Source organism: Nelumbo nucifera, chromosome 5 (assembly GCF_055504915.1).
Source record: "Nelumbo nucifera cultivar China Antique chromosome 5, China Antique-T2T, whole genome shotgun sequence".
Lineage (NCBI taxonomy): Eukaryota > Viridiplantae > Streptophyta > Magnoliopsida > Proteales > Nelumbonaceae > Nelumbo > Nelumbo nucifera.
This window is the reverse complement of record NC_142653.1, coordinates 18,782,106-18,790,924: the sequence shown is the minus strand read 5'-3', so window position 1 is coordinate 18,790,924 and position 8,819 is coordinate 18,782,106.

The following is an 8,819-nucleotide window of genomic DNA, read 5'->3' as shown; positions in this document are numbered from 1 at the left end:
AAAACGGCAAACTTATCTCATCATGTTTTATAAACTTTTTCTCTAAGTGGATAACTTTTCCACCTAGGATATGGATAAGTTTCATTGGGTAAATAAAGCTCTCTTTAATGTGGGGCTCAATACTTAATGCAAAAAGAACACTATAAAGTTTTTTTGCTTTAAATATCATTGTAAAGTTGGTCAATGGGAAATAGATGCCCATTGACCAACTTTTCCCCTCTTATTTAGGTAAATAAATGGGGTCATAGTGTTCAGGTCTCCTACTCACAAGAACCCCTACCCACACCTACGCACTAGACACTACATCCATAACCACACTTACCCACAAGACACTACATATTCCTTATTTGCATGTTACTATTATGACTGATTATCTATTTTGTGAGATTCATCGCATTTATTCCAACAATGAATCAGTTATATACAAATACCACATAATATAGGAGATGAGAACGATAAAAAACATTAAGGCCTCGTTCACATTTTGGGAAGTTATTTACTCGGGTAAGTGCATTTACCCATGCCTTTTTTTTTATTTCCTGCGTAAACAAAACAATGATTGTTTTAACCACAAAAAGCCATTATTAAAAGTGAAATTTGTGTTGCATCTAAGTGTTGGCAACTTCTCATTGGCCACATACCTAAGAAAATTGAGATGGATATCACTTGTTTGGAGAAAATAAAATTTCCATGGACCCATATGAGTCTAAAAAAAAACATGGGTATAATCCCATTGACCAATTTTTCCCCTCTCAATCCAAAAAATGAACGGGCCCTCGAGTTTTTTTCCTGGATGTAATTGCAACTTATCAATACATATCATCTACCATTATTGGGACTTTAATAATGTAACATATCATTGTCCACAGTCCCTCTCAAGCTTAGATATGACAAACAAGAATTAAGGCTTTTAGCCACATAAGGCTTAGTTTGGAAGAAATACAAATGCAAATATATAGAGTGCAAAACCTTGTATTTTGTATTATTTTCTATGTATTTGTACTGTACATATTTGCATTTGTACTCTTTTCAAACTGAGCATAAGTAACATTAACACTGTTTTCCATTTTCACCTAAACTTGTCAAATGTTAGATTAATGTTAGTATTGAAAAAGGGTAAGGGTAACTCATGTAGAATAGAAGAACAACAATGGAAAAACCCAAACATTAGCACAAAACCTATAAAAATGCAAATCTAAATTTAGGAAAACAATTTTCAAATAAGTAGTTCAATGTGTGGTTGGGAGTTCTATTAGTGTATTTGAGATCCTTAAAAAATACAATGGAAACCCATGTCAATTAATTTGTTCTTCAATATTTACGGGGGTGGAGCAAGGAAATTTTTATAAGTGGGCCAAAACCTAAATGAAATATGGATGGACCCATAGGGGGCCAATCATTGAGGTAGAGAGTGGGGGGAGGGGAAATTTTACATAGGAAGTGGAGATTTTCTAAACCATAGGGGGGGCATGGCTCCCCTGGGTCCCTTGGCTCCGCCCATGAATATTTACAAGGTTGAATAAAGGATAAACACATAGTCATCTAGTTGCATCTTCAAGACATTGAGAGAGAAAATAGAGGACAATGGTACTTGGTTCACCAGTTTAATGGCAATAGTTGAGGAATGGAGAGAGAGAGAGAGAGAGAGAGGAGGAGGAGGAGGAGGAGATTGCCCATTTGTTCCTTAGAGTGCACTAAGGTAAAAAGTGATGGAAGGAAGAAAAAAAAAGAAGGTAATAGCAGGAAAGAGAGAAACGAGATAAGGGTTGTTGCATCATTCCGTTGATTCCCATTGATTTTAAAATTTTAAGAATTAGAAGGCATGGCGAAATTTATTGGAGGATACATGTAAAATGTGGACCAAAGGGTCCATATGATGCAAGTTCCTTTTCCTCACTCCCATTCCATTGAATAGAGCAATGTTCCACTTTAAGTATTCTTGTATGCTATCTATATATCTATCTATACTACTTAGAAAAGTGTGAACGAGGAGGTATTGGCGTTTGGAAATTTTATTTTACGAAAATATCCCTCCTCTTGAATTTAGTTCATCTCCATTTAAAGGGCAGAAAATTTTATTAAAAGAATATCATTAAGTACATTCAATTACCTCTCATTAAGTCTAACATTTAAGTCATTATATAAATCACATTCTCTCTCATTGAATCCAACATTTATGCTTTTGTTTATCATCATTAAATTCCACTAATAAATCCATACACAATAATTACTAATATAATGAAATATTATATTTTTAAAATAAACATAGAAATTAAATCATATTTTTCATCTAGGTGGTGGGTAAGTAGTTAAACTATTTGGGTCAAATAGATAATTTCATGATGTCATAAATAAATAATACACATTTAGAAATATAAAAAAAATATTATTGTTTATCATTATTAAATTCCACTAAAAAATCCATACACAATATTTATTAATATAATGAAATTTGATATTTTTAAAATAAACCTAGAAATGAAATCATATTTTCCATCTAGGTCATGGGTAAGTACTTCAACCATCTGAGTCAAATTGATAATTTCATGATGTCATAAATAAATAACACAAATTTAGAAATATAAAAAATTCAAAAAATATAGAAAAGATTGGACATGTTTCTACTATTATATATTTGCCACATTAAAAAATAAGTATGATAAAATAGGCATACTTTTATTATTGATGGGCATCAAATATACAACTTAAAACTGATGGGGAATTAAACCATCTTCCTATCTAGGGGGTAGGTTAGTGGTTCAACCTTTCAAGTCAAATAGGTTAACCCATGATGTATAATTAAAAATAGAATGGTACAAAAAAATATGAAACAATTTTGTGCGCATGTATGATATTATATATTAATAATATAAACAAAAATAAGTATGATAAGCAATAATTATTTTATTAATGGCATTCATGATGTCATAAATAAATAATACAAATTTAGAAATATAAAAAATATAGAAAAAAAATTTGAAAAAAATTGAGCACGTTTCTATTATTATATATTTGTCATATTAAATAATAAATATGATAAAATAGGCATAATTTTATTAATGATGGACATCGAATATACAAATTAAACCATCTTCCTATCTAGGGAGTGGATTAGTGGTTCAAACTTTCAGGTCAAATAGGTTAACCCATGATGTATAATTAAAATTATTTTTTTAAATAGAATAGTACAAAAAAAATGAAACAATTGTGGGCACATCTATAATATTGTATACTAATAATATAAACAAAAATATATATGATAAATAATAATTATTTTATCAATGATATAAATGAAATACAAAATTTAAAACCAACCTTAAAATGAAACCATTCCTATATCTAAATGGTAGGTAGGTCAATGACCTAACATTCTAAGTCAAATGGGTCAATCTATAATGTCATAAATAAGTAATAAATATTAAATACATACATACATATACATATATATATATATATATAAATATATCAAAGAAAAATATAAGCTTTATACATAAAGCATTTTGATACAATTCTATTGTTATATATTCATCATATTAAACAAAATAAATATGAAAATAAGAATTACTTTTATCGATGATGAAAATGGAATACATGATTTAAAATTAATCGAAAAGGCAAAATGGTTTTTCCATCTAAGTGGTGGGTTAGTGATTCAACTATCCATGTCAAATGGATCAACACATGATGTTATTATTAAATAATAAAATACATAAAATTCTAAAAAATATAAAAATTTGTTGATAATTTTGGGTACATTCTATAATATTATATATTCATTATATAAAAAGTGTGACTAATGAGAATTATTTTTATTAATGATAGAAATGGAATAAAAATTATGATAAAAAATAAAGAGCATTAATGTCTAACACAAAACCCGACTAACCATGTCAAATGATTCAATGATTTAATTATCTAGGTCATTGTAAGCAAGTGGTTTAGTAGGGATGCAAACAATCATATCAAATTTGAATCAATGTATATTCAAATCTGATATGATCCAAAGATTCGAATGGGTCTCATAAACATTGATTTGAATCCGAATCCGATCAAGATGTCGGATATACGAACCTGATTTAATTTAAAAAAAAATATGTTATTAGGAGAAAAAGAAAATATAGCAGTTGAAATAAAAAAAAAGATAAATAAAAGTATTTTCAACTATTTCCATCGTATAAAAAGTTTACAAAAATGTAATATAAATAACATATTTATAAATAAATAATAAATAACATCTATATTATATATAAATACTATTTATATATAAATAATTGATTTGACCACAATATTAAAAATCAATACTTAAACAATATATTGGAATTGCATTTCCTCTTGGTAAATAAGTAATTTTTATTATCTCATAAATTAAATAATAAAAAATAAAAATATAATTTTTTTTTATAAATTTTATAAAAAAATTGAACATACATTAATATTATATGTTTTTCATATTAAACAAAAATATGTTTTAAAAAGTAAGAATTTTTGTTAGTAAAGATAGAAATGGCTAAAATACAAAGAAAAAAATGAATTAATATCTTAATCATAGTCCATTTTCCTGATTAAATAGGTTAACAGTTCAACTATAAGGTCATTTGGTTGCTAATTATTATCATCATCATCATTTGATACTATCGCGTGCAAAAATAAGAATTACTTTTATTGGTGATGAAAATGTAATGCATGATTTAAAATCAACCAAAAAAGAACAAATGGTTTTTCCATCCAAGTGGTAGGTTAGTGGTTCAACCATCCATGTCAAATGGATCAACACATGATGTTATTATTAAATAATAAAATACATAAAATTCTAGAAAATATAGAAATTTGTAGATAATTTTGGATGCATTATATAATGTTATATATTTGTCATATAAAAAAAAGTGTGATTAATGAGAATCATTTTCATTAATGATAGAAATGGGATAAAAATTAGGATAAAAAATAAAGAGCATTAATGTCTAACACATGACCCCACTAACCATGTCAAATGGTTCAATGATTTAATTGGCTAGGTCATTATAGGCAAGTGGTTTGGTAGGGATGCAAATAGATCGAAGCAATTTTGAATTCAATTCGATTCGAATATCTTATCGAATCTCATAAATATTGATTCAAATCTGAATCTAATCAAGATGTTGGATATCCGGATCTAATACGATCTGATTTAATTTAAAAAAATCATAAATTGTTAAAAGGAAAAGACAATATAATAGTTGAAATAAAGAAAAACAAAAAAATATAAGTATTTTTTCAACTACTTTCATTATATATATATATATATATATATATATATATAATTGATTTGACCACAATATTAAAAACCATTATTCAAACAATATATTGAAATTACATTTCCTCTTGGTAAATAAGTAATTTTTATTATCTCATAAATTAAATAATAAAAATACAAATATATATATTTTTTATAAATTTGATAGAAATTTTTGAACATGCATTAATGTTATATGTCTATATAAATATATTCAGCTGAAATGTGTACGTAATAAGGCATGAGGATGAGCGAGATGGAATCTAACCGTGTTTTTTGCCTATTTTTCATATAAATTATAAGAATGCCACTCTCTACCAACTCTCTCTTTTGCTTTTTTTCTTTCAAATTACAAGAATTCCACTATCTTCTACCCACCCTCTCTCTTGCTTTTTTTTCTTTCAAATTACAAGAATGCCACTCTCTTTCCTACCAACTCTCTCTCTCTCTTATAAATTACAAGAATGCCACTCTCTCTCCAACTGAGGGAGACCTCAGCTCGGCATCTCGGCCGCTAGGGGATTTGCATTCAAAGGTAGTCGAATTTGAGCCAAGCCAAGCTCAAACTTCTGAGCTCGAGCTTGAGATAGACGACACCTCGACCATTGAGGGAGACCTCGGCTCAACACCTCAATCACTAAGGGAGATCTCGGCTCAACACCTTGACAACTAAGGTAGACCTCAGCTTGACACCTTGTCAACTAAGGGATACCTTAGCTTGACACCTCGCCTGCTAGGGAAACCTCAACTCAACACTTCAATAGTTGAGGGAGACCTCAATTTGGCACCTCGACAATTGAGGGAGACCTCGGCTAGCTCGGCACCTCGGCTACTTGAGAGACCTGCAACCAAAGGTATCCGAGATTGAGCTCAAGCTTAAGTCTCTAATTCAAATCGAGCTCGAGCCTGAGAGTTTATGAGCGAGCCCCTGCAACGCAGGGCCCCCTTTGCTAGCTCTTCATATTAAACAACAATATGTTTGAAAAATAAGAATTATTGTTAGTAAAGATAGAAATGGCTAAAATACAAAGAAAAAAATTAAGTAAAAGTGTGAAAGGATTCAACCAATAAGGTCATTTGGTTGCTGACTATTATCATCATCATCATTTGATATTGCCACGTGCAATGCGCGTGGACTTTTACTAGTACTACCATTAAAAGTGTGAAAGGATTGCAAAACTTATCTTTGACTAAAATATCCATTTTTTTTTTGGTCACTCTAAAATTGTAAGGTAAAAAAATGTAACTTTAACACATACTTTTCTCCCCATTAAAATCACTTTCATTATGTCTTGTATTTAAGGTAGCAACTCTCATTAGCATTTATTGAATCTTGTTATTGACTAGAATACCCTTATTTTTTGAAGTTGGTACCTCTAATTTTGAGGGTACAAAATGTAATTTGAATGACCACACTTTTCCCCATTCAACTCCCTCTCATTAAATTTTATGTTTAAGATATTAACTAACCATATAAAAGGAAAATAAGTGTGGCAAAAAATAATTGTTTTAATTGACAAGAGAAAAAATACAAATTTAAAAATAACAAAAAAATGAGTTGTTTCCCTATTTGGTGGAAAGTCAACAATTCAACCATTTAGGTCAAATGTGTCAGACTTTGATGTCATAATTAAATAATAATAAATTTTAAAAATATGTAAACAAACAAAAGTATAAAATTCAAAAAAGTTTGTAAAAACATATGGACACATATCTAATATTGTATATTCATCACATTAAACAAAAAAATAAGCATGATAAATAAGAATAAATATTATAGCCATGGATATATAAAAAATCGTAGAAAATTACCATGTACAAAGCACATGCATACTTACTGGTGAAGTGAAAGAAAAGCTAAAACAACACCATGGGTGGGGGGGGCTCCTTGCCCTTTTTTTTGCTATAAGGCTAGACTGTGTTTGGTTGTACAAGTTTCCCTATCTTTGCTTTCCTTTCCCTACATTTTTTTTTTCAAACCAAATACAACCTAAGGCTATGTTTTGTTCGAAGGAAAAGGTAGGGAGAGGAAGGGAAAGGTAAGGAAACCTTTACAAACTTTTTATAGGTTTCCTTACCTTTCTATACTTAAACACAGTCTAAAAGAAAGTGGAGAGTAAAGAGAGTAAATTTTAATGTTCTCTTTTGCTATATACTAGTAATTAAACACATGTGTTTCATGTGAGAAAATTTTCTTCGTATTAATTACTTGAATTGTAAATATATCATAGCTAAGATAGAAATTGAAAATTAACAAAAGTAATAATATGATTAAAAATAAACTTAAATGCTTGTAGCAAATAACAATTATTATTATTATTATTAAATTTTATATTACATTTTTATCGTAAATAAAAATAAATTTTATCTTAACAATTATTTTTATTTAATATGATGAATATATAACATTAGAAATGTTCTCAAATGTTTTCAACAAAATTCTATACATTTTAATTTTTGGTGTTCTATAATTTTTTAAATATTTATTATTCAATTATGACATCATGAGTTTCTTTAAAAAGTTGGATCATTGACCCACCATCTAGATAAGAAAATAGCTTTGCTTTTAGATTAGTTTTAAATTAGGGAAAAATATAGTCGGAGCCAGTTGTACATTTAAAATTAAGCTATAAGTTGGTCCAAAAACCAACAAAATTCTGACAATCCGCTCTACATTTCAAATTATAAAAACCCTCACATGTCATCAAAGGCTTATGTGGCTGTTGCCAACATGGGACTCTTAATCCATATTGGACACAACAAAAAGCTTATACTGGAATTGCCCTTTAATGTTGGGTGATTGGAAAAATAAAAAAGGGTTTTTAGTTTCTCTCTCTCTCAATATCCCTCACACTCTCTCACTCTCACAGTCATCTTTATCTACTCAATGACTGTGTGATTTGAAAACAAATAAAAATGGTTTTTGGTTTTTGTATTTACATTCTCTATATCAATCTCTCTCATCCTCTCTCTAGCTATCTTTATTCATCAATTTCTCTCATTCTCTTTCTCAGTTGATTTCTCATTCTTCCTTAATTTCTATCATTCTCCCTCAATTTCTCCCCACTCCCTCTCTTGTTCTTTTTTTTTTTTTTAATTTTCTTACACACTTATATGGTATTAATCATATTGTATAAAAGAGCATGAGACCAACTTGGTATGGTTCAAAAATCATTATACCAAATTGATAAAAATTCACAAGAAACTCTTGGCTATGAAATTTACACCAACTAAAGAATGATAGAGATCGAGGGAAAAGGAGATATTGATCGAGAGGGAGAGTGAGGGGGAAGAAAATGAGAGATTGAGGAAGAACAATAGAGAGAGAAAGAGAGAGGGGTTTTGATTTGGCTATAGACCAAAGCTGAAATAGTGGAAGAGACAGAGGGAGATGAAGATCGAGATATGACTATGAGAGTGAGAGAGAAGGGAGGGAGGTCAAGACACAGGTGGAGTGGAAGAGAAACTGAAAACCTATTTTCGATATAGGCTTTAACATGGACTAAGAGTCCCATGTTGGTAACAACCACATATGCCTCTAATGACA